Source organism: Dermacentor albipictus, chromosome 2 (assembly GCF_038994185.2).
Source record: "Dermacentor albipictus isolate Rhodes 1998 colony chromosome 2, USDA_Dalb.pri_finalv2, whole genome shotgun sequence".
NCBI lineage: Eukaryota > Metazoa > Arthropoda > Arachnida > Ixodida > Ixodidae > Dermacentor > Dermacentor albipictus.
Window position 1 is genome coordinate 119,712,525 of NC_091822.1, and position 26,583 is coordinate 119,739,107.

At 49.2% G+C, this 26,583-nt stretch overlaps 1 protein-coding gene across 5 annotated transcripts in view; it reads left to right on the top strand.

The window, feature by feature from the left end:
* Tpst (tyrosylprotein sulfotransferase) overlaps positions 1–26,583 on the top strand; it is a 498,993-nt gene that overhangs the window by 380,696 nt on the left and 91,714 nt on the right. For all 5 annotated transcript variants that reach the window (XM_070533909.1, XM_070533910.1, XM_065452600.2 and 2 more), the window contains one exon: positions 16,395–16,448. The gene's annotated coding sequence lies outside the window, so the exon portion shown is untranslated. The remainder of the gene's footprint in view (positions 1–16,394; positions 16,449–26,583) is intronic.

Sequence of the window (26,583 nt, forward strand, 5' to 3'; positions counted from 1 at the left end):
ACCCGAATGCGCGATGCCTCGTTCGGTGCCCATTCGTTGCTGGCAGCAGCGGCTGCTGCAGCAGATACGCATAAAAACAAACAAGTATAACTCGCCACTTGGCGTTGCATCCCAGTCGTTACAGCTTGCTGACCCTTTTAAAAACACTTCGACATATTCATTTGCTGGACGAAGAAAACGTGATGTGGCCTTTTTGGACCCTTCAAGGACGATAGGCGCTTTATTTATTTATTTATTTATTTATTTATTTATTTATTTACTAAGTCGCACGTGATCAGGTACGTGAGGTCTGCTGCTGCTGCTTCGTGCTGCCGAACAAATTAGAATATTGCTAGGTTTCTTTCTTACACGCACTCGCGTGCACACAGGAAGAGAACGAGGGAGACGCGCATGCAGACTTCACGGTTATGATTGTTTTTTTTTTTTTTTGGCCTTCCTTGTTTCAGCATGTGCTATAAGCGACGCACGGCTCTCGCGAAATGCGTTTTTCTGTCAGTCGTCGTTTTGAGACTGCTGCATGACGCAACACGTCGCGACATATACTTGCGCTTCGTATCTGCAGATCTTTCCATACTTGCGCTTCGGATCTGCAGATCTTTCCCGTTTCAGCTCCAAGGATTGCCGAAGGCCTGCGCGTGGCCAGCGATGCGCAAGCTCTTTGTGCCATTCGATGCGATTCGCTCGCATTCACGGTTTATACTGGCAGGCGAGCGGACCCATCGCTCACCCATTTCGTCACACCGGACCGAGTCCTCCTCCCTGTCGATGTAGTGGCCTCCTCGTGGTGCCGCCGCCATGTGATTTTAAATTCGCGGTCCAAGTAAACCGGAGCCTTCGGAAGGTGCCGAGAGAAACGCAACGTGTCATTTTATAGCCGGCGCGTATATGTTTATACTCGCGCACGCGCGCGCCTATCACAAACAACACGCTCGGAGCCTTTGGAACTGTTTAGCATGGGACCGCCTTTTTACGTCTTGGAAGCCAAGACATGAGGAGGCTGTCCCATCTGTCGTTCTGTCGTCACTGCGGAGAAACTCGACGAAAAATGGAATGGGTTTCGTCGTTTCGGTTCGCCAGTTTCGCTTCTCGCGTGAGCTCCCTTCTTTCTTTCCTTCAGCGCAGCGCCCAAGCCGCTGCCACCCTGGCGTAACCCATCCCGTGTCCAAACGGTGTGACGTCTTCTATACGGTGTCCGTTTAGAGACGGCGCACACACAGGGCGAGACGCACCCTTCGTTAAAGGGACAGTTTTCGCCGTATTGGAAGATTCAGCTTTGCTATGGGCTCGCGTTAAAAATTGGAGTGAAAGAATTCCAGTATATGAGACTTACATTTGGCGCGCGCGCACGCACGCACGCACATACCAAAAAACGAACGATTAAACAACATGGCCGGCTGATGATCTCGCGTGCACATGGCGTTTGACATCAGTTGACATCCCGAAGTTATCCGTTCTGCTTAGACTAGGGAACTTGATAGCTTACACTATTGAGGAGTTTTAGACATGCAGGTTTCCTTGTACTCTTTTTGCATTATCTTGGATGCGCCCGGCCGATTGCGGCTCCTAAATTCCTACCTTGTGTTTCATATCTAAGATTTCCTACTGACGCAACTACTTACGGGCTTCTGTCTGATCGCTTTTTCGCCTGTCCGACTCTTTTCCGGTGCCGGACGTGATGCGTACAAGTTCGTCTATTTACTTAACCCTAATTTCATTATTTCTTGCATCTCTCCCAGTGAAGTGCGGTGTTGTGGCATACGCGGTGCAGAATGTTGTGCACTTATGGGCTGTGCTATAGAGAAGAGACGAAAATTTGATGCGAAGGTCGAACAAAAATTGGCTGCTTACTTATCTGCTGCAACTGCCTGGAACGTGTCGAGGACCTCGTGACCTCGGAATGTGCTGTGGGACCCTCGTCTGTATATTTGTGATTTTGTAACTACTTTCTTTTTTGAACGAATAAATCTGAATCTGAGTGTGTGGGCGCAGCGTAGGCGCGTCGGTTTTACGACGAACATTGCTTTGTGCCCTATGGTCACGGCAATCGCGAAATCTGTATCTCGATTTTTGCTCTATAGCCCAGCGTAACTCAGACGCGCGAACTCAGTGCCTTAATTTGAGCGGGCTTCATGTCTGATGTACGTCGTGCACGTGTCCAGTTGCACTTTGCAGCGCAGATTTCATTTGTAACTTTCTGTCTGTTTAAATTAACTTGTGGTGTTTAACGTCCCGAAACTGCACAATGGAAAGAGAGAGAGTGGGAGCGAGATAGACAGACAGACAGACACAGACAGACAGACAGACAGACAGACAGACAGACAGACAGACAGACAGACAGACAGACAGACAGACAGACAGACAGAGACAGACAGATAGACAGATAGATAGATAGATAGATAGATAGATAGATAGATAGATAGATAGATAGATAGATAGATAGATAGATAGATAGATAGATAGATAGATAGATAGATAGATAGATTGTGAATGAAAAGCTACGAAGTGGGCAGTGTTGTTTATGAGCGACGCTATAGGGGCTGGCTTCAGATTAATTTTGGCCACTTTGGTTTCCTAAAGTGCACCCAAAGCACAGGGTATACACAAACGTTTTTGCAATCCACTGCCTCCGCAACGCGCTCACCGCGGCCGGAGATCGAACCGTAGCAACTGAACCGCCTCAGGTGGTTTCCGCGTGTTTACCACAGACAGTGTTAACTCACGCTTCCCTGGAACGTCATTCGTGGTCAATGGCTACAACAGCTATGTATTGTTAGATATGGAGCTGTTTCCTGCGATTACTTCGAGTTCCCCAAACCACTTCGAAACGCAGCACAGCTAATTGAGGAATGCAGAAGCAGGAAAGCACATTCCAGAGGAGCGGCCGAGCAAACAAGTTGAAGGCAACAAGTTCACGTGCCAACAAGTTCGTACGCCGCCGGGATTAGAAGGGGGGCTCGGACAATGGTGCATGAGCAGCCCTCCCCTTCTCCTCGTTAGAAGAAGTGCATTGCCAGTCTGCGAGGCAAGACCGCAGAGAGCCGCCAGGTGTGACACCGCGACACGGGCGCCTACCATTGGCTGAAAGTGGCGTCATCGGAGCGGACTCTCCCATTGGTCAAACATGACGTGACTTACAGTGCTCGAAGGGCTTATAAGAAGCCTTCCAGAGTTTCTGGGACATTCCCTGATTCCCTGATTCACCTCTCTCGAACTTCTTGCCGCGGGCCGCAGCGTCCGAGTTGCTGCCGGCCCATAATGAGTGTACGAATGTTACTTGTCGCTCACCTCCCTGTACATAATGTAGAATAAATACTCCCAAGTTTGGTTTTCATCCCGAAGTCCCGTCCTTCAACCCCTACATCTGGTGGCAGCGGTGGGATCGCCTCCGAATGCATCAGCTGGTGGCAGCGCTACGGATGAACCTTCGTCAAGAGAGATCCTAAGGAACCGGGAAGAGCGAAGAAGAGACAGCCTTCGTCGAAAGAGGTCCGAAGAAACTGGGAGCCGCGAAGAAGGAGCGAGCCTTCGACCCAGGGAGTCCGGAGGAACCGGGAACAGCGGACGAACGAACCGGATGGCAGGGTGCTGCAACCGTAAGTGAGCGCGTGGTTTTTTTCCTTATGATTCGCCAGACTCAAAGGTTGTGTGTTCAATTTTGATAGTTCTGGGAATCGGGAATTTGTTGCACTGTGTATTTGCACAAATTAATTAAGGAAAACAGTTTTAACCACCTGTCGGGGCAGCTGCCATGGATCTTAGAAGGTTGACGAGGTTAGACTTGTTGTTGGTGTGCGACGATTTGGGAGTTGAGGCGGACGAACGGATGAAAACGCCAGCTATCATAAAGGCGATTGAAGATAGTGGCAATGATGACAAAAGCATTGAGCTTGCTTGGGAGGTGATACAGGAGCCACGGGAGCGTGATCGTCGTGTACGTTTGCGAGAGCGTCGTGAACTTAGGAGTAAGCGTCAGCGTGAAGAACGCGAGAATGAACGGAAGCATGAGCTTCAAGAACTTACTCTTAGGTGTGAGCGTCACGGACGTGAGAATGAACGCGAACGCGAGTATCAGGAACGTAAGCTTGAGCGTGAGCAAAAGTATGAGAGAGAGAAGGCAGCACTGATCAAAGAGATACAGCATTGTGATCAGTTATTGGCACAGAGACAACGGCTGTCTGAGAATTCTGTAGGTAGTACAGAGCGAAAGAATGAGGCAGCATCGAGCGGATTTTCGCCAGAAGCCGACGAAAAGAGTAGTGCCTGTGAGATTAGCTGCAGAATCATAAGTGAAGGGAAAGGGCTAGCTGCTAACGATGCCTTAGTGGCAACAGAGGCCGTTAAAGGCCGTAGTGAGAGCGACGAGGTGCTGTGCCAACAGATGACTGTAGAGACAGCTAGGCCAGCTGCGAACAAATTGGCACAGTTACCGAGCGTGTGCGTCGCTGGTAATGTTAGCGAGGTTGCTAGCGAAGAAAAGGGTACTTCTGACCCGACAGAAGCGAGCACCCATGTAGAGCCAGATCTGCGTGCAGAAGTGAAGTGCGAGCTGGACGATGCAGTTGAGAGTAGTTCTCGGGATGGCGAGCTCCGTAGTCCACGAGAGAGCAACTGCATTGTTCAGGGATCGGTGCGGCTCTCCGCCAGTCTAGATAGCCTAGAGAGGGATGGTTTAGTTATTAATCATTCGGACTGTGCGCGTGAGACAGCGATAGATACCGACGGGCTGTGTGCCGATGCACAGCGTACGCTGGGCAATGTAGTAGAGGGCAGTTCGCAAGAGTGCGAGTTGTCTTACTCGAGTAAAGCCTGCTGCATTGTGCCAGAGTCGGTTAAGCTGTCCGCCAGTCGAGGCAGAGAGAGTGTTGATTTAAGTGAGAATCACTCAGACTGTGCGGGTAAGAGACCGATCCGGGCCGATGAAATGTGTACCGGCCAGCACGAGGCACGAGAAGGCGACATGAAGGCGAGTGCAAAGAGAAAGCGCCGTAAGAAGAAGCGCGGTAAAGACCGAAAGTCGGTAAATAATGTAGCGCCGCCAAAAATGGCGAGAAACCCAAAAGGGCAGGGCGCGAGGAAGAAGGTGCGGTCGTCACTGACGATGTTGACGCATCCTAAACGTTCGAGCCACAGGTCATAGGGGGACCACGAAGAATGTTCTGCACGGACGCGGACAAAGGGCACGAGGCTGTTAAACTCCTCGTCGTTCCGTAGTTCTTTTCATAGCTCAGCGTGCAGTTCGAAGAAACGCAAGGTGGCAGGACGAGACCAGGTGGGGAGTAGCGACGCGGTCAATCGAGTTTGTGTTGAAAGCGGGGCGCGAGGACGCAAATTGGCAGGAGACCGTAACGTCTTGGGGGAGCTGATGGTTAGTCAGCCCTTTTGTTGTCTCTCGGCAGCCAGAGTAGCTTTCAAGCCGCGACCACCGCGAGGACGGCTCAGAGTATGAGTCAGACATAAGCGTTTGGAAAGGGAGGCGAAGAGCCCTTCCGTAGAAATGGAGTGTCTTGTTTTTTTATTTTGAGCATCGGAAAGTTTTTCGCGATTTGAGACTAGGATTTCTTTCAATGTGTAAGGTTTGAGCTTTGTTTGTGTTTTCGTTTGAGAAGCTCCGTGATTTGAAAGATGCGTTTTAAGTAAACCTGTAGTCTCGCGAGATGCTCATTAATAAGTATATAGGCTTTCTTTTTTGTGTGTGTGTGAGTAACCTAAAGGTCAAGGTTATCGTTGAGAGGCCTATCGTAAAGCGCGTGCTTTATTTAACCTTCTTTCTTTTTAAGTGTTTTGAATTTTCTAAGGTTAAGCGCGTAGATTTTCAGTGAGTGCATGATTTGCACGGAGAAGCGTTCTTAGTTCCATTAGCGCGTGTCCTGTGTGGACGGAAGGAAGCAGATTTATGACGGGGTTGCGCGTGTGTGTTGAGGGCAGCCGTATTCTGACTTCTATTATAAGTACGCGTGGAACGAGTTATTAAAAGACGCATTAGTTTAAGGGTTCTGCGGAGTGTGTAAGTCCCGCAAGTTTAATTGTTCGTTTACGTCACGTGTCCTGTAGGACTTTCAGGGAAGAAACGTGAGTAAGCGTGAATGCAAAGTTTGCCTACAACGCAAGTACGCGTTTTGTTTAGTGACCACAAGGCTAGTGCGCTTGTGATTACGTACTTGTGAGGTTGACCAGATTGTTCAGTGGCACCATTACGTGCGATAAGTACGCCACTGCGTTAGATTGGAAACATGCTGTTCGTTAGTTAGGCCACTTAAGTTACGTTCGGCTGTTTTCATTTGTTGTTCGCATCGTCGGCGACCTTTTTGTTTTGCAACAACAATAGTGGTCTGGTCTTGTCGGCAATCGAGGAGAAATGGATAGCTGTTTGGAAGGGTGGTTGGAACTGTTGTCAAAATTGGGGAACTAAAAGATCAGGGTTGATTTTGACTCAGTAATAGCCTGGCGAGTCAGGGGTGAAGAGCCTGCGCTTACGCGTGGTGCAGCGCTGTGTTGTTTGGTTTGTTTGACGTATGTTCTCCAGGGCCCAGGATCCCGAGGGTTGTCAAACGAGGCTCGACCCCAGTACCCTGCAGCTTCTTTCAGCGTTCCTCATGGCCAGCGAATTGAGTTCACCGGCCATTCAGAACAACCGGGGCGAGGACGAGCTGTTAGATATGGAGCTGTTTCCTGCGATTACTTCGAGTTCCCCAAACCACTTCGAAACGCAGCACAGCTAATTGAGGAATGCAGAAGCAGGAAAGCACATTCCAGAGGAGCGGCCGAGCAAACAAGTTGAAGGCAACAAGTTCACGTGCCAACAAGTTCGTACGCCGCCGGGATTAGAAGGGGGGCTCGGACAATGGTGCATGAGCAGCCCTCCCCTTCTCCTCGTTAGAAGAAGTGCATTGCCAGTCTGCGAGGCAAGACCGCAGAGAGCCGCCAGGTGTGACACCGCGACACGGGCGCCTACCATTGGCTGAAAGTGGCGTCATCGGAGCGGACTCTCCCATTGGTCAAACATGACGTGACTTACAGTGCTCGAAGGGCTTATAAGAAGCCTTCCAGAGATTCTGGGACATTCCCTGATTCCCTGATTCACCTCTCTCGAACTTCTTGCCGCGGGCCGCAGCGTCCGAGTTGCTGCCGGCCCGTAATGAGTGTACGAATGTTACTTGTCGCTCACCTCCCTGTACATAATGTAGAGTAAATACTCCCAAGTTTGGTTTTCATCCCGAAGTCCCGTCCTTCAACCCCTACAATATACATAGCTGTGTATACACACTTGACGCGTAATCAGCCCATATGCATGCCGAGTGCTTGATGTTTAGCTCAACTGGGAGGAACGAGAACTTGTCTTGGACAGAGGCCATCGCGGAGGTTGAGGCACGAGGGAGCGCAGAATGCACTTTAGTTCTGGTGCACACAGCTCGGGACAGCAAGGAGTGAGAGACCGACCCTGCCGGATGAAGCGAGACCTGTAGTGGGAAGCATCGACGTTTGCTCAATCGATGCTTCGCGGGGGGGGGGGGGGGGGGGGGGCAACAGCGAGCAATTTCTCCGCCGTACCGTGCGCGACGAGCATCTGCTACTGTCGCTTTTCGGCCCGGCCTCCTTTTTTCTCTCTCTCCTACGAGGCACAAAAAAAGGGGGGCCGATATTGCGCCGTCGTCTGAATGGTCCTGGCAGCGCGCATCCCACGGACAGAATGGCGAGAAAGCTGGCGATGTCCGATAAGGAGAACCAATCGCCGAAGGTTACAGTGCGATTTCTCGCTGTCGTTTTGGTGTTTGTTATCGGCTTTCATCTGCTCTCCCATTTGCTGCCTCCTTGCGTTGGCCGGCCGTCGTCACGAAGTGCGTCTGACGGGCCTTATCGCCGCTGAGAGGGTGCCACTGTGCACGCGCGCGATCGAGTGTTACGTAAGGCTTACGGAGTCTGTACACGTCGCGTTTCCAGCGTTCGCGGGCAGTCACCCGTCGCGACGTTATTTGGCGACTGACTTCCTTTCGGATGTCAGATTGAAGGAGCGGCTCTTGACGGATTCCCGTGGGGACAGGAGCCGTAAAAGCGCAGTTCTTTTTTTTTTTAGTAGTGTGGCTTGCGCGACGTGCCGCTTATCGTAGCGTATTACGCGTGTATACCTTTACGGGCCAAACGTCGCGTTACGTGAAGGCATTGACCGACCGGGCTTGGAGCACGAAAGCTGTGTATGTACTGTTTACTCAACTGTTTTGTTCGACAGGAACAGGGGGAACAACTATATTGTTGTTCTTCTTCTTCTTCTTTATCATTATTATTATTATTATTATTATTATTATTATTATTATTATTATTATTATTATTATTATTATTGATAGTCGCGTTCCCCAGTGGTCGCAGTGATGGTTCGCCATTCTAGAGCTTACAAAAGGGAAAGACAGATCGAAATAATATTTTGGTGCGCTCGTAAAATTGCAGCTTTGCTCTAAGCCTGACACTCGCACGGAAACGACGCGGCGCTACGTCGAATAGCGCAAATAAAGGAAATAAAACGAAAGTTACGGAGGAGTATGACACGAAAGGTGTGTGACAGGGCGAGCAATAATAGATTGCGCTTTGTTGGCGGACCTGACAGGAGCCACGCGCTGTGTACTGACGTAACTTTACTTTGAGGTATTATTGGGAATTTTTTTTCTTTCTTTTTCTGTTGCAGAGTGCGTGTTAGGCCCTTCACGTGTCCTCCGTCGACACATTTCTTTCCTCTCCTACTTTGCTCAATCGCTCTCTTTTTTTTTGTTGTTGTTGATTCAACTTCAGCATCCCGTCGATATGTGCAGCACTCAGTCGGCGCTCTTCATTCTAACGTTTTTAAGGCGGCGCGTTTTCGTGCACCGCTGAAGCGTGCCCTCAATAAGCTTCAGGCGTGTCGCCTTTTTATTTAGTCCTGGAGCTTGTTTTGTACTTTGTTTTTGTCTCCGTGGTGCTTCGCAATGTAGCCTTCTATAGTAAGCTTCGATCGATACAATTACGAAAGCAAAATGTTTAAAGCCCTCCGTTGTGGTTTCGAAAAAAAAAAGCGAAATTGCATACTTCCCATGCAGGCTCGACGCACACGCCATTGGACTTTCAAAAATCAATTTCGTGCGAGTGAAGTCATACGATACACGAAGTTGCACGGGGCGCTTTGCGTGTCGCGCAGGGACAGCTATACTAGCCGCCGCCCAGCTGGCTTTAAAAAAGAAAGAAAGAAAAAAAGCGAGAAAGTGGTTGCGCTTTTCAACATTTGGTGTACTATATTTTTGCGCTTTTTTTCTCTCTTCACATCCGTCGCGCCCCCTGCTCGCCTATACTTCCCGCACAAGACAGGTGTTTTCTCTGGCATAGACGTAGTATGTTTTCCGAATGGTTCTTGGTTGCCCATGTTTCGCGCCTTTTTATCTGGTGTAAGTTTGTTTCACTGTATAATCACCGATAAAAAGTAATGTTGGTTTATAGTCGTCGTTGTTCAACGTCCTTCACAGAAACGCGTCGATGAATTACGTTGAGTTGTCTGCCTGGTTTTCGAATTCGTTCCACTTGCATCGTTGCTTCGCTCCTGCGTTCTAAAGTTGAAGTACAGGATTGATTTTTCTCAAAAGGAGGCAGGAAGTAATGGCGCTGTAATAACCTGACTGCGGTCCCTGTCGCCTGTTAATAGATTGACATAGGTCCGACACGAAATTTGCGCCTGACTCCACTATGGGCAGGTAGGTTGTAACGAAGGGACTCTGACGCGATTGTGGTAATCTGAAATTCGCTTTAATAAATAAAATTTTCAGTCGAGGAATAACGCAACATATTTATTTATAGAACGAGAGTGTTCTACCAATAAGTATGCAGACACTCTACGTTTGCACAAATGTGCGCAGAGTTTTTGTGCACCCGACACACTTCGATCACCGAAATGAACTTTCGCATGCCACCTAAGCTAACTCAAACGCTGCGATGATGACGGCAAGCATTCATCGTACCGAAATTTATTATTGTCGTCACCGTCCTACGATCCCCTCTTTCTTACCTTTGTTCCCTTTCCCGGCGCAGTGTAAACATGTTAAAACGCGCGAACTCAGGCCGACCTCCCTGATTTTCTATAAATGAATAAAGAGTGTAAAAGCATAAAGAGTCGCACTTTCTCCCGGGAAGCGAATCATCCATTACGATAGCAAATTAGTAGACATCTGTATACAAAGTAAGGTGGATAGTTTTATCGGCCTTATAACCTCGGAAACATTCGCTTACTAACTGAATTAACAAACAGGGTGTCAGCGCATAGAAGCAAACGTGAACACATTACACCCTATGAGCGCGGACTGTCAAAGCGCTGGTGGGAGCAAGCGCGGCAGCAGCGGCGAGCGAAGTGACCTTCGTGCGGTCTATCGCTTCAACGCAATAGCAGCGCTTGAGGAAACAGCGCGCACTAAGGTATGAGCCGTCTGCAGATATATTTTAAGATACGGCGCGCGCGACCGTGCAAAGTGCGCACTTGTTGACCGACTCGAAGCCGCACCCCCTCCCTCCCACGCTGCCTCCCCGCTTTCCTCCATATATGGCGCGCGAGATTGAGCCGCGATAGTCAGTTTCCCTTGCGCACGGTCGCGAAACGAGCAATTGCTGCCGCGGAGCACAACGCCGCCCCCCTCACTCTCTACCCCTCCCTCCAGTCCCCCATGCGGTCTTTCTCGCGACGGAAGACGGCGCGTTGGCTCTCTGCTTTCTTCCTTCGCACGCGCCAGATTGAGCTGCGATTTCCTGCTCGCACATACACCATACGACGCGCGGCAAGCTTTGCAGGAAACATCACGGCGACGGCGACGGCGAGGGTAGGAATGCGCCTGGAGTGTCCATACATTTGCTAGAGGAATAAAAGGGGACAAATAATAAGGCAACGCGCAGCGTGCGGGCTGTGGCAGATACTGCGCGAACCATAGAAAATAAGGGAAAACAAAACTCTTAAGGAACTGGCACGCGTGACCTACCAACGCGCGCGAAGGGACAGACGGTGGAGGGCGGAGGAGCGACCGACCGCGGGACGCAGTAACTAAACGCCTGCACCGTTTCCTCCTCCTCATCCTCTTCTTCTCCTTTTTAGCGGCTCTAAACGATGGGTAAGAAAGCTTCGGCGCAGGCGCCCTGTAGGCTGCCACTCAGAGCTGTTGTTCGTAGTTGCTTGCGTCGTTCGACGTGTAAGCGACGCGACAACTTTTGCCAGGCCATAGACATCCGATGAGAACTGCAAGGGCGCCGTGTACCCTATCTCGCGTCCCTTCAGTCACAAAGCGCTGGCCATACAAGGGTGTACCAAACCGCCTACACCAACAGCGAGCGCGGAACTATGCGGTTTGCATGTGAGCGCTTGGGTGCGTGAACGCGTGCGTGCCCGTAAACACGGATAACTTACAGCGATGCGGCGAGGGCACGACCGAAGAAGAGGAGATGGAAAGCTGGGGTAATGATTATTGAAGGAGGAAAGTGACATAGAAGTAAGGACTGTTGAAATGACGGCATTCCAGGAACTTATAAGCAACAAGGGGGGGGGGGGAGGAAGCGGGAACGTTTTCTTCATTTCCTTCTGTATTTTTTTCTCCTTTTTGTAGGCAGCCATATAGGGGAAAGCTTTCAATCGTGTTATGCAGGATATCTTGCTGTTCGTGTTAGTTGCTGTGTCGGCGACACCCCGTGGCCTCATGAATGTAGTTTTGTTGTTTCGTGCTACAGAGTCAGCTTTGTGAAGTTTTTATCATTTTTTTTTAGTTTGACTCGGACACCGTGTGAGCTCGTTGAACGCGTGTAGAAGCCTGGGTAAGTAAATTATACAGCCGCCAAATAATTGAAGAGAGAATTACTTCCCGCGTACGTTGCACCCCCCGAAGTGAATGTGAACATAAAGGTCAACACGTGCCCGCCCTTTACAGAGACAGCGGTATTCGTCGGAAGTACGATAGAGTTTGACGTGGACACCGTGTGAAAAAGACAATTCAGCGAAGGGGTTCGGGCCCGCGGTGCAAGTGACACGCTTTAGCTTCGCTTTCTGCTCTCGGCTTTGGGGACAAACAGTACCGAGAACAATTTCGCTACCTCTGGAGACAGTTCAAACTTGAATGGGTGAGTTGGATGTGCTCTCACGCGTTGTCTTCGCAGAATCATCCGATTTCTACGTTTGGATGTAAACATGCATGGTTTAGGCGTCTATTAGCCAACGCGTTTCACAGTGCACTGTGCGCGGCGCTGGGAAAGGGTCGCTGCAGCGCTTTTTGAGCGTGCTGAGAAAACTCTTTAGCCGCGGCTGCTGAGCTCGAGGTCGCATGATCAATCACGACCGCAGCGGACGCACTTCGATGGGGGCGAAATGCAAAAGCGCTCCTGTACTTAGTTGCACGTTAAAGCACCTCAAGAGGACAAAAATTGATCGCTACGGCTTGCCTCATGATCAGAGTGTGACTTTGGTCCCGTAACTTAATTCCTTTTTTCTTTATATAGTAGCAAAACATTTGAGATATGTGCATAATTAAGCCATGAACTCGCAATCCATATATTATTCTGCGGTTGTCAGCGGAGGAGCCAGGATCTCGCTTTAAAAATCGCTCGCTCCCTCCTGCGGCTGTCGATGCCTCCTCTGTTGGGCCCCCTCCGTTGTGCCCCGCCTGTGACGTCACAGACTGGCGTGACATCCCACAGACGCCTGCATTTGGGCTATTGTAATTGTCATGAGCTTACGAGCTTTACACCCGAGGGTGTGCAGGCATGCGCAACCCTCCAATACTTCCGCAATTGGGGAAGCGTCCTGTCGCCGCTCCTTTTTCGCTATCGGCCAGCTTGGCCAGACGCCAACGTTGAAGGGTTACCATAAGTGTTCTGCGGAAAGAAGGTAGCTAAGAGGAGCAATAGGGCTGGGCGTTTTTACCGGCGCCGTCCCAGATAAGAAGTTCATGCGCAGCTAACAACCGCCATAAAAAAACACACCCGACAAGAACAACAGTCTAAAGCTTTTGGATGGGCTACTAGCGGACGTTTTGCAGTTTTCTACTCCTTGGTGTTGGCGTCCTGTGCGCGAAATATACGCAGACTTCGTAATGCAAGCTAGTGCACCACTCCCGCACTAACCGCGCGGGAACCTGCAGCGCTTGCATTATCGTTATAGGTGATTGGGCGCGTGCTTCGAAGTGTGGTACTCAGTGTTATATGGAAAAGTGGGCGGTGAAGCGGCGCGCTAAAGAAGGAGGCAGGAAAAAAAAGGGGGAGGGTGGAAAGGGGTAACCCAACAATGCGTGACACGTAAGCACGGAACCGACGGCAAAGCGCCGAAAGGCATTCCGCTGTACGCAGGGATTCAAGGATAAAGAAGAACAGCAGTGGGAAAACGTGCGTACCGGCCTGCGCACGCTTATATTGCTTGTTCCTCCTGCGGCTGCTATTCGGGAAAGAGGGGTGGGGGGGGAGGAGGGCGACGGGACACTGGGGAAGATTTATTGAGTCCGCGTCCCACGCAATGAGACGGGAATGCTGCACCGAGGCCTCGCTGTGCCACGCGTCTTGCGAAGCAGCAAAAGGGCAAGCGAGGGAATGGAATGGCGGAAGAGAGAGAGAGAGGGAGGGAAGACGCGCGTTATTGGGGCGGTGCCGGGAGGAAGCAGTAGCGCGGCACGCGCCGCTCGTTATCCATGCAAATAAAGTGCATCGGGAGCGGTCGAGGGAAAGGGCAGTGGCCAGCCGCGCGAGTCCTTCAGCGCTCAGCTTCCTTAGCGCAGTTGCGCACTTTCTCCTCCTCTCCCCGAGGTCCCCATTTGTCCCGCGGACTTCGCGTTCTTCTTTCCCTCCCCTTTCATCCCATTTCTTTCCCTCTTCGAACCCCCCCCCCCGTATACTCCTTCGAGTGATTTGCCTGCGCGCCTAATTTTTCCCGAAACTGCCCCTTCCCTCCTTCCCCTCTCTTGAGCGTGCCGGCGCCTCACCCGTGGTCCTCGTTTACGTGATCGTAACGCCGCGCTCATTTACTGCAACGTGGGCGTACGAAGGCGTTGCTTTCGACTTCTCCGAGGCAAGCTCACGAGGGGGGGATTGATCACTGTGAATGCTGGCGGTGCTCACCCGCAGCTCCTTCGGATTGAGTTGTGCGTTTATCTAAGTGTGTGTGCATACGCGCTTATGTATGATACCGATGCTTGCCCTTTGCATTTTATACTATTACCGCGCCGTGAGTCTCATTACCTTTTGTGGGCTACCATTGTTCTGTTTCATTTGTGGCGCAAGGGTGCGCTCACGGTTTGAGATTGCGAAACTTCGCGCATTTTGTGTGACGCAAATACTGCACTATATGTAAGGTTCCCTAATAGACGCGAGCACCGCTGAATGCCGTGAACGTTCACCAGCGGCACGGATGCCTCAGTGAAGCAGTATTACTCGATTCATCGACCGCCGACTCTGCATGCTGTGAGCGACTCCTCTGACGAGTTCGCCCAGTCAAGCTCTTGTCTTTGCAGTTCTTCGTTGTCTCCGTGCCCGTGTGGCTGTTCTTGGCATCTATATGCGACAGTACGAATGTCGTGCTAATAATTTTTTTTAAAATATGGGGTTTTACGTGCCAAAACCACTTTCTGATTATGAGGCACGCCGTAGTGGGGGACTCCGGAAATTTGGACCACCTGGGGTTCTTTAACGTGCGCCTAAATCTAAGTACACGGGTGTTTTCACATTTCGCCCCCATCGAAATGCGGCCACCGTGGCCGGGATTCGATCCCACGACCTCGTGCTCAGCAGCCCAACACCATAGCCACTGAGCAACCACGGCGGGTGTACGTCGTGCTAAGGCTTTCTCGTATTACCTGTTATAAAAGGTTTAGGCGATACACTGTCACGGTGGAATTAATTTTCAATTTTTTTTAACCCTTCGTCACTGGCTCAGGCGCCGCCCATCACCGTAATTGGTCGTTGGGCGCGATATATGATTAGAGAACATGAATGGAGAAAGACTTAGATCGTAACAAAATATGGGTCGTGTGTTGTAATAATTATTTCCTTTAAATTCCGTTATTTCCTTATCGTCTGTCGCAGCGAGTGGCCAGTCTTGGTAATGTAGCGGCTTGCAGCAGTAAAAAACGAAGAAAAACAAACATGTAAGAAGGGATGGAATCTTTATAAATTCAGCCAAGCTTTCACAACACATTGCGGTTTAGTCCGTTAACCTATACAATCTTTGGTAGTCGGTATCTGCTAAATGCGAGCTCGGACGTTGTCTGAGAGCGGGGTATATTGCAAGCCCCCTTGCGTAATAATTGCTAGCGCGGCTGTCTTGTGGCAGCTCGGAGACTGCTCGCGGTGTCACTTCACTGATGGTTGACGACGTGCATAGCTGACGTTATGTGTTCCTTTAATTTTGGTCAGGGTTCCCACTGAAACGAAAAATCGCGTTGAATCGCAAGCAGCGCATTAGAAGCGAAGTTTCTGATGTGTGTACTGTCACGCTCTAACTTGAGGATGTGGCGTGGCATTCGCGTACCACGGTTGTGCCCTGCGCTTATTGTGCTCTCCGCATAACAGCTTATGAAGTAACGTACTCGGTACAGGGGCCTATCTATTACGCAGACCTCAGTTTTCCTTTTAAAGTAATGAAACAAAGATTGTGCGCGTAAGGCTGCTGTGTCCTTGCTCGTATTTCGCGGCGGGATCGCATTCTGTGGTCCGGATAGTTAAATATACTACTTGGCGCTGTCACTTCTTTATTTGTCGAAAGAATAAAGCGCGAACATGCCTTCGTCGACAAACAGCACTTCCCTCGCAGGAAGTGTTATTTAATTCACGCTGGCCACGCCACCTGGATGTCTGCAGTACGGCAAAGCGTGGCCTTCGTGATTGGTTTACCTTAATCGCTGGGGCGGGTGTAATGTGGTCATTAAGAGGCCCATACACGAAGGCGAATTCGCAGTTTTCGACAAACCCCGCGGGCAACAGCCCCAAGTGCTATATGGAACTGTACGGATCCTAAAATGCAATGTTATACAGATAAAAAATCTGAACTGAGCAGCAGTAAGCGCAAAGCCTTTTTTTTTTTTACTTTTTAGGGAAAAAACGTAGGTGTCCGTGTAGCGCTATAGGGCTTTGATATTTTCCTCTTGTCGCGGCCGTCTGGGCGCCCGCACCAGCCGAATGACGAGAGGAACACGGTGGTAGATGTGACACTTTTCTAATTGGGTTCGCGTCAGCTATAATGTGACATTCGTGTATGTATTTTGGGGCAGTGCTGCAACGACGTGCGCTTCTACCTTCTATTTTTTTTTCTTCTTTGGAGAAACTTTTCGGTTTCATGTCTTCCCCCGATCCGTTGATGAAGAGTGCTTGCGTAACTTTCCTACTCCCCTTACATTTATTTCTTCATCTTTCTTTCTTCTTTCTTTGTGCAGGCTACGCTGCCGTGTGTCCGCTCAGGCGCGCCTACCATTGAGTCTGGGACAAGGGTGAGTGTGTTCACTTCTTTCATTTGTTTCCTTTCTCTCTCGCTTCTCTTTTTCTTTTTTTGTAACATCACGGCGAGGTACTTTCAGAACTGGTTCTCTATTTTTTTTTATCGGTGTGTGTGTTGACACCTTTAGGCGGTCAGAAACTCTCCTCACGTCACGTCTACATTTGACGTTCACTGTACGGTGTAGAAAGCGAAAAAGAAATAAGGGACAGAAGAACAAGCGCAAGGGAGAGCACAGCCGACACGGGTTTTACGTTGGTAGCCAGCCGAGTTATAAGTGCTACCGCGCTGAAAGCCAACGGCATGGGTGGTCGTGGGCCGATGGGGTGCCAACAAGGTTGACTGCACGCAGAGCTGCGGTGTGCACAGTACACACACTGCAGTATAATGGGGGCGTATATATCGTACGCCGTGTCGTGACTCTACTGCGAGGGCGCTTTAATGGTCGAGTTTCGGTGTAGGACGCGGGCGCCTTCTTCAGCTTGTTATTCGTTTCCCTTTTGTTTTTTTAACCCTTTTAAGCTCACCTAACCTACGTCGTGGTAGCGCCGAGCTCCACCGAATTCTTGAGTATATACTTCGCCGACGTGTTGCTTGTGCTGATACGCCGAATGAGAGTTGAACGCTCTCAGATTAAAAGCAAATTTCCGAAGCTAAAACTATACTAACGTTAGTTTCGAGGTGTCCAACGCATCACTTCTGCCGACATGATGAAAGTTAGAAGAGGGGGAAAGAAAAGCAAAGAACGTGAGCGTAGGATGACGCACTGTAGACCGATTCGCACCACTGAGGGTCCAAATCAGCCTACGTCTCCTTTACATCCGCAAAGAAGTAAGGGTCTGAGATAAAGACGGTAAAGCACCTTTTAAGGGTAAAAGTCGGTTTACAGTGCAGGACCGGCGTCTCCATTGAGAAGTTGTGGTATAGCCGCATATTAGTGCGGCTGAAATGACAACTACGTTCGAAAGTATAGAGCTTTTTTTATGTGCCGCCGTATAATATGCGGGACACAGTGCGCGTTGGGAGGCTGTTTGAGAACGGATCGTATATTGTAAGCCTGTAACTAAAATCTCGCGTTCTCGCAAGAGTGGCTGAATGGGCGCCGTGGTAATGTTGTATATCTTTGGTTGGCAGCCCGACGATCTACATAGAAACTAAGAGTAGTGAAATACAGTGAAATAGAATTGTGACATACAGTGTCAGAAATCGCAAAATTTGGGCGGGGGGGAGGGGGGGGGGAGGGCATCATTCGTTGTCGAATGCTGTGGCGTGCGTCGACGCGACTCCAAAGTATATAAAGCCACCCCCGCGGCGTTTGACGTGCGGCTTGCGTGCACCGGATGGATGCATAGCCGCGGGCGCGCGTGGAGGGACTTCACTAATTTAATGACTGCGCTTTTAATTACGCCCCTCCCGCCTCCCGGTGCCCCACGCAGGACGCTGGGCCAGGGACGACGATGATTCGGGCGGGCCCTGACGCGCCTAATTACACCGTGGTTCCTGCGCTGCCAGACACCGCCATCATGTTCCTCGAGTCCGTCACACTTGTTTAAACGCGTTTAACAGTCTCTGTTTATTATTTTCTTTTTGTCCTTCGTAAAGTGCACCATCATGAACGCACCGGCCGTTTCGAGGGCGCTGTATACAAGTAAATATGCGTGTTAAATACCTTTTCGTCGAAGGAAGCGAGGCTGGTTGTAAAGGATGCACTCGTGTGGCGCCATAGGCATTAGATTGTCTGCGAAGCGTGTATAGATGGCCTATGCGGACAGCCATGCGTTCTTCTGGCCTTGCATCTTGAGTCAGCTGAGGCCAGACGATGTGCAAATGACCGGTTGGGAAGTGTTTTTGTCATCGCTACTCGCGTCTGAGCGATGACAGAGCTTATGGTCCCTGCAGCAGAATGAAGTCTAGCGGGCTATATGGCCGTTGGCTAGAATTGGCGCTCGGCTCGCAAGTTGCTCCGAGCAGGTACACACGCGGGATTCAAACTAAGGTCTATTCAACGTTGGGATTATATAAAACGCCTCTCGGTGTATATGCCTTCTTTCTTGTGATCTTCTCTTTCCCGCGCGTCCTCTTCTGATCCTGTTTTCTCACTGAGGTCTTGTATTGCGCTCGTGCCGTAAACAAGGTATAAAGGAACTGCATTTCCACAAATACCGTGTTTATATAAACGTCTCAGTTCCTTTTTTTCCCCGTTTTATTTCGTCTGTCCGTCCGAGCCAGCTGTCCCTGTTGACAAGAAACTGTCTCCGCGAATTCGAATCTCATCGTGTATGCATTTGTTATTGCAGGGTATTCGTAACGCGATTTATATGCTCCCGCGCACCAGCAGACATATTTTCTAAAAACGATCTCTCCCTCTCATTCGCTCAATCTGTCAACAGCACTCTCTCTCTCTCTCTTTCTTGTGGTGTTAGTCTGGTAGTGGCTATAGGCTAACTCTTATTCTGTCCGCGGCGACGCATTTTATAAGCACCCAACCTACTTTCACCGCTGTGCGAAACTGGCGTCCAACGTCCCTGCATGGTCGAAGTAGCTTTTTTTTTTTTGACGTTTTTAGCTCACATGTGTCCTAGCTGCAGGGGGACATGCAATTTAGAACACATGCTGTGGCGGTGTCCCTCGTTACGAGAGGATAAGGACATCACTGAACAGAAGGGGAATTTGGCCATCAAGAGCTCGAAATACCATCGTCCGTTTTGGGCTGTCCAGAGAGTCTGCAGGATGCGGTGGTTAGGTTAGGCCTAACTGTCCCCACGTGGGAGCGGCCCGCGATGTCGCCCGAAGGGGCGGCGCTTGTCAGGATCCTTTTAATAAGGTTCTTCGTATACGTATTCATATTGCGATATCAATCATGTGGACAGTCCAGGCTTATTTCTGACGTCGCCGTCGCCGTGAGGTACTGTATGCGTCAAAGCGTGTGAGCGTGAGCCCACGAACGCGGTTCAATCGCGGCTGCTTACGATGTAGCTGTATAATATGAAGCGCCGGCTCAGTACCCAATGCGGATGCGCAGTGTACGAGAGAGATTATGCCGTGTCGTTTTTAACCCTGTTAACAGTCATGCGAAAGCGAACGCTGGTGCTTTTCCTCGCGAAAATGTCACGGCGTGTATAGACGTGCGAATTATGGCTTTCATCGTAATGCCTAGCTGCATGCACTTCCTTCTCGACTTCATGCGCCCCGAATCTAATTTCACGAGTTATGGCTCCGACTTGTCGCATTGTTTGCCGCGATGCTCTTATTTGTGCACTGGCCGCGACAACAATGAGCATAGCTATATATACGCGCACGTGTCCCTTAAAAAGAAACAAAAGTTCGGCAAACGACTATAGTCCATCTTTGAATACTAAGTTTTCGCAATCTCGTTGCGACGGTTCAACGGCGTGGCAAAGCATCTTCCTTCCTTTGTGTCAACAAAGGATCTTTGTGCGTCACGTCGCCTTTACTTAAAGCTTGTTTTGGTGCCTCCTTTGCTTGCTGGTGTATACCGTACGACGTTGCGATAACTGTAACGTGCCGTTCCTGCGCAAGCAGCCTTTTCCTAATGGGCAGTTTGCCTTTTCTGCCTCTGCTTTGTCTCCGCAGCAGCAGTTTGCTACTGCACTCTGTACGAGCTGATGAGAAGTGACAGGTGGCAGAGCCAATCGAGAAAATGGACTTCTCTTTTGCGCGTTTGCGGGCGCGCTGCAAACGAACAAAGGCATTTTCCATCTCGAGCCTTCGGATAGCGTTAGCTCAGCAGTGCATCCTATTTTCTTCGGCGATGGCTTATTCGGCGAAACGCATTTCGGGGAGCTCGAAAGGATACATTTACATGTGTATATACGACGGGCTTGGCTCTCTCTGTTTTCTTTTGCGCATTTAGTGTCATTTTTTTTCTTATAATTCACAATTTGTACTCTACTTAATGAATGCATTTTTTTTTTGTCGGTACTCTCCAGTTAAGCGATGAATGAGGCTTCCCGTTTTGGGAAACGTATGCGTGGCCACTGTATTGTCCCATATTAGGAAGGATGTCGGTTCGTAGCTATATTGCTGGCAAACTAATGCGCTAAAGTTAAATTAGAGGGGGGAGGGTTACTACGCGTGATCTGTAAACTCCTGTCTCGTATTTGTTGTGGCTTTGCTTTCGCCGAGCGTTTGACTACGCGCACGGTATATCTTAGCGGTATGTCTTGCCACTGAAGAAAAGTCAATGAGACACTGGAGTTTGCCTCTTAAATTATGTTAAGGGATCACTAGTTGGTCCCGAATAAGGTAAATTTAGTTCGTGTGTTCACGTCAGTACTTCTTAGAGGTGTACAAATTAATCTGGAATAGCAGTAATGTTTCTTTTGACCAGTCGTCAGTTATTATAAGGAAACCTCGATTCGTTTACGCCGGGCTTGTATATTTTCTTGCTAATGCGTATACCGTATATGCTGCAGCTGAAGGCTGTTCGCTTTTTTTTTTTTCATGTGAGTAACAAAACTGTTCGTTCGCGCAGAATAAAATTTAAGCTCAAATGCACTTCGTGGCAATCTATAGTCTCCATACCACAACAGTAAGAGCCATCGAAATGAAACGCCCTTTTTCTTTTTTTTTTTAAATACATGTCTCCAAGTCTTACTGCCGTGTCCTGATCCTTGTGGATTCCTTCTCCCTTCACTGCCCTTCGCACTGCAATAAGACTGCCGGCGTTACACGCTGTGCTGCACACTCCGTGGGGTACACCCCTCGGGTCGTGTTTTCCTTGGATATGTATTTTTGCTCCTATAGCGCCGCCTCAGTTATATGTCCGTAGTGTCGCAAGCGCATCGTTCCTCTTCTTAACCCAAGCGAAAGCGCGGGAATTCGTTGCAACAATCTCCGTTGATTTATCTTAAGAACGCGCTGGCACTACACGAAGAAATAAGAGGGAAAGAGAAGTTGAGAGGACAAAGCGCGTTGCTTTCTTCCCTTCTTTCGTAATTCGTTTCGTTTTTTGCGTCCCTCACCAACGACAGCGGCGAAGCTGCAGCGTTGGTGAGGGACGCAGGAAAGCGGGGGAAGAGAGTATTGCGAAAGGGGGAGGAGGGGGAGGGTATGGCGAAAACTTGAGAAGAAAAGCGCAGTGCCACGCAAGACAAGCTCTGAGGCGACGATGACTATGAGGTAGCGCCAGAGTAGCGCGCATCGTCCGTTCACCGATGACGTCACCGATATCATGTATGGAAATAAAGCGCTGTATGAGCGGAGGTCTGTCTGCGACGGCTGCTGTGAATCGCGTCCACGCGTCACCCACGCGCTGCCTCTCGCGATCTCCCGATTGGCGAGGCAGTCGCGCCGCACTTGGCTCCGTTTGCAACGCGTCGCACGAGACAGATTGTCCGCGCCAGCCAATATATCGTGAAATGAAAAACACGTGTAGAGCTGCGCTCAAATTTCGCATTAAGGGGTATCGTAATCGTGGGCGAACTTTTTTCATGATTTTTTTTTTCTGTTTCCCTGCTCATGCGTTCACCGCAACCTGTTCAGCGTCGAGCCTATACGTCTGACAGGTTTGGCCCGCAGTCTCGGAAATGACTGCGGCTGTCTGCTATCCTGAAATAGCTTGGGCGATCAGCACTCTCTGCGCAAGCACGACTTCAGCTTTTGAATATATTATCGTAATTATCTTTTAAAATATTTTGCGTAGTCGCATTTACTGGAGACGAAACACTCGTCGCAGGAAGGGATCCGCGTGTTTTCGATACCTACGTATTATTTTGTTTTCTTTTTCTTTTTTGCTACCAGACTGTATATGCAGAAGTTTTCGGTAGTTAAGACGTCGAAATTCGGCTTCGTCGGCAGCTGCTCTGACGTGCTTGCACGTTTTACTTGTACAGCAAAGGGGTGTCATGTTTTAATGGTTTCGTCAGAGGGCGTGAGTAGCAAATGAGTTTCTCATTAATTCACTGACTACTTCCTTCAACCGACGCGTTACCCTGTTGATATGTACTTCAAGAAAATTGACAGTTTGGCTTATTTCAAGTTCGGCGTTACTGGGAAATGGCGAAGCCGGAAGGTTTTCTCACTTGCGAGTCAGCGCGTTGTCCACGTCTTACTATTTTCCGTGCGCGTTGTATAGCGGTGCTTTGTTTTCTAGCAATGATAAATCATCATAATGATGTTGAGGTTGAACTGAATCTTTATATCTTATTGAGTACAGTTCAAGAAGATTGGAGGAGCGCAACTCCCGTCAACGGCTCTTTTGTACCCTGTTTCGTGCGTTTTCTTTTCGAGCAGCTGACCACCATTTATCTATGTCTGCAGCTTTACAAAGAAAGAAAGAAAGAAAGAAAGAAAGAAAGAAAGAAAGAAAGAAAGGAAGAAAGAAAGAAAGAAAGAAAGAAAGAAAGAAAGAAAGAAAGAAAGAAAGAAAGAAAGAAAGAAAGAAAGAAAGAAAGAAAGAAAGAAAGAAAGAAAGAAAGAAAGAAAGAAAGGAATGAAAGGCGTGGCTATGTGGACTGTGTATAGCTCTTTTCTTCTGAATTTTGACTAGCACCGGTATAGTTGCGTAAAAACGTTGGCTCATAGCAACAGCGCAGGACACCCGGATACGGAAGGTGCGGCTCTCGTGTGTCCTCTCGAAACGACGTCGAATTCCCGCGCTTCTTTGTACGTGGAACGCTTTCCGGAGTTTATAGCACGCGCTTTGTCGCTTTCTCCCCACGGTTGAGCTTGCTGGAAAGTCTTGGTTTGTTTACTATTATATATTTTGTTTGGGGGTGGGAAAGGAGGGGGGGGGGTACTGTAAACAGACAGAAAGCAACGAACAGTTGCAGCAGTTGTGTCTTGGAAATTTTCGCCTGCTTTTATTCTCTTTTTTTTTCACCTTGGCTATGGCTTTCGCCGAGAACTTCGCGCTCCATTAGTCTCTCTCGGCTGCGGTGCTTCTCTTTCGCTACGAGACCGGCAAAGCTCTGTACGTGCGCACGGCCATTTAGAGTTTGATTCCCGATGACTTTCGGAACTGTATACGCGTCTCTGGGGAACGGCGCTAATTTACCGGCCCTCCCGCGTACTCTTTCTTTCGCTTTTTTTCCCCAGTTCCAGAGGGTGCCAAAGCTTAACTTACGATACGAAGTAAAGACCTAAAAAAAAAGCGGGAAACAAGGACAAGACAGGAGCGACAATGAAGGAAGGAAATAAGAACTTCCGAGGCCGTAACAGATGATTGCGGGAGTGCTTGGCCGCGGTGCAAGAAATTGATCAGAGGGGGAAATGATTTATTTAAGATATCGATTTTGCGTCATACAAGTAGAGAAACGACGGGGAGGGAAAGGAAGGGGAAGGAAGCCTTTTGGGTTCTGTGGTCGTAAAATCGTAAAAAAAAAAAAACTTTGCTTCGTCTTCGCCGCCTCGAACCGGTTGTCCTCCATTTCCCCGGCTGTTATAAAGCTTTTCCTTTTCTGCCCTCGGAAGCGTACGCGGCTTCGTAAGTTTAGTTCCGTGCAGCCGCTTGTCCCGTTGGCTTCAGCTTCGTCTGCAGAGAGGGAACTTTCTGCTTGCAGGATTCGGCACCGAGAGGGGGGGGGGGGGGTCAGACGCAAAGGCGCACGCGGGAGTCACGAAGAACGAGTGCCGGTGGCTGATATTTTAGAGGAACATGCGCCATCAAGAGAAACGACGACTCACTGTGGACTCATGAAATATTATATTTTATATTCCTTCATGTCGCGGCAATCGGTTAAAAAAAAGAAACGGAACTTTGCTTCCATAAACGAGAAATGAAGGATTTCTCGTATATCCTCCGCAACAACAACGTAACACGACTTCATGTTCGGATGGACATGCTTACGTAGAAAAAGAAAACACTGTTTAGGGACGGGAAGTTTAATACTGCTTGTGGGTGTGCGCGTAGCTTGTTTTGACTGGTGCGTCTCATTATTGTTTCTCATTGCGCGGCGGTTCCATAAAATGACCAGCGCGTTGCGTGAATCAGCGATGGGCTGCCGCGGAGCCAGTGTTCAGATGGGAGAACTTGTTTTCCTCCATGGCGAAGATGAGTCTCCTTATCGGAACCTTCGCTCCGCGGGTGGACCCAGACATTCCTTGATCGCTCGCTGTCGATCACTTAATTGATTATATTACATTCCGAGGTTTTACCTGCGAACAACCATGATCTGTATATGAGACGCACCGTATAGCGAAGGACTCCGGAATAATTTTGACCGCCTGGGGTTCTTTAACGTGTACCTGGCCAATGCCCTGTGTACATTATTATTATTTTTTTTTTGCATTTCGTCCCCATCGGAAATGCTGCCCCCATGGCCAGGATATGATCCCGCTACATCGATCTTAGCAGCGCAATGCCAAAGGCACTAAGCAACCACGGCGGGTGTCGATCGCTTCAAGTCTTTCTGTGGCCCCTTTGTTTTGTCGGGAGCACATTAGTTGTTACTCAAGGTGTGTGCCCCCATTAAGAGACGGCGTGTTGTTGAGACCACCAAACGCGCACTTACTAGCCTTGCGCCATGTGCTGCCCGAATTTCCCGCTTTGGCTACCCACGTTTGCCGCTTACCTGCTGTGCAGTAACAGGTATTTACAACGCTTACCTTCTTTTGATGCCAAAGCGTCAAATGGCTCATTGAGCGAGAAAGCTGGCGTCTGTAGCAGCGAAACGGCACCTAATCCCCATTGGCTGCGGCGCCACTGCACGAGCGCGCCTCGACGGAGGAGAGCGGGCAAATGGGGATACCCTTGCTGCCGTGTCACTAGCTGCGTGAGAGGAGAGGGCACCGCCGCGGCGCCACGTCACCCTCGCTCTCGGAAGCCTGCGTTATCCGCGCGCTCCTTGGCCGCGGTAGCTCTCGCCTGCGTTCCAACTGCGCCTCGATAAGGCCAAATCAAAACGCACCAAGCGTCTCAACGCGCTCGCTTGCCCGGGAGGAGTTCCTAACTCGAAGAACCGCTCAGCTGCGTTCAATTGGACATTAGCGCTTGCGCATCCACAACGCATGTGTGCTTATGCTCCGTTTCATACACCACGTGCAACGCTGTGCAAGCTACCCAAGTAGTGCGGTCTCCAAAATGTATCACTCTGCGCGTTTCCGTGTATGCTTCGCTGCGCGCCAGCGGCGATTGCTCGCGCGAGCGTGCACGTGAGGCTGCCGTAAAAGGCTGCAATTAAAGAAAAATGACGAAAAGCAAATTGAAGCAAATTGATTTAAAACAACGTGCTAGCAACCGTATAAGTACATAAATTGTTTATTAGGGTAAATTCTTTTTTTTTATTCAGAACTCAGTTTATATAAAGAAAATTTTCACAGAAATTGGGTCAAGAAACACGGAACTATTTTTAAGTGCGAACGCAGCCACTGCACTAGCCACCACAGCGTTGCACCTGATGTATAAAACTGAGTATAGGGGTCCTCGAATTTCTTCTTCTATTTTTAGTAAGTACCAACTTCATGTAACATCCCACTGCTGTGCAGTGTAGAGATAAGAGCACGTACTAGTCTGCGGTGAGCTCGTGCTAGTGAACTGATTGATCTGTGCTCCTAGAGGTCGAGTTTAACATCAAGCAGTCTTGGATTGCGAAGGCTGTTCTTCTGCCGTCTTCAGTCTTGCTTCATGCAAAAAAAAAAGATTAATTCACACAAATCGAAAATATAACGTGCTTCCAAGTGCCGAGAGAAAGAAAGAAAATCAATCTATTAACTAATTAATTAAATAATGTTTATTTTCTAATGCATACAACATGCGATACGGGAAATATCTGTGACAGCAGAGAAAGCTGCTTTATTGAAGCGTGACAGAGGTCCTATCTGCCATGCATACAGCAGTAGTCGTACAGAACTGCACGATTTCTTAAAGGTTTTAACGTTCAGTGTCACTCGTCATATCCAGACGTTCTTGAGCAACTTTGTATTCTATAACGTAGAGGGTTCATAGTATGTAAAACACGGTAAACGGGATCCATATACCGAACGTAAAAAAAAATAGAGAGAAATAAGCAATAATAAATAAATAAAAAAAAACTGATGACAAGTGCAAGTGCTATAGAGAGAAAACTGAACACGGTCCACATTTACTCATCAATGAGTAAGTTGCAATTCGCTGCTATACGAAATGTGTAATGTAAGAAGCATGACATACAACCAATGCAACGCATTCA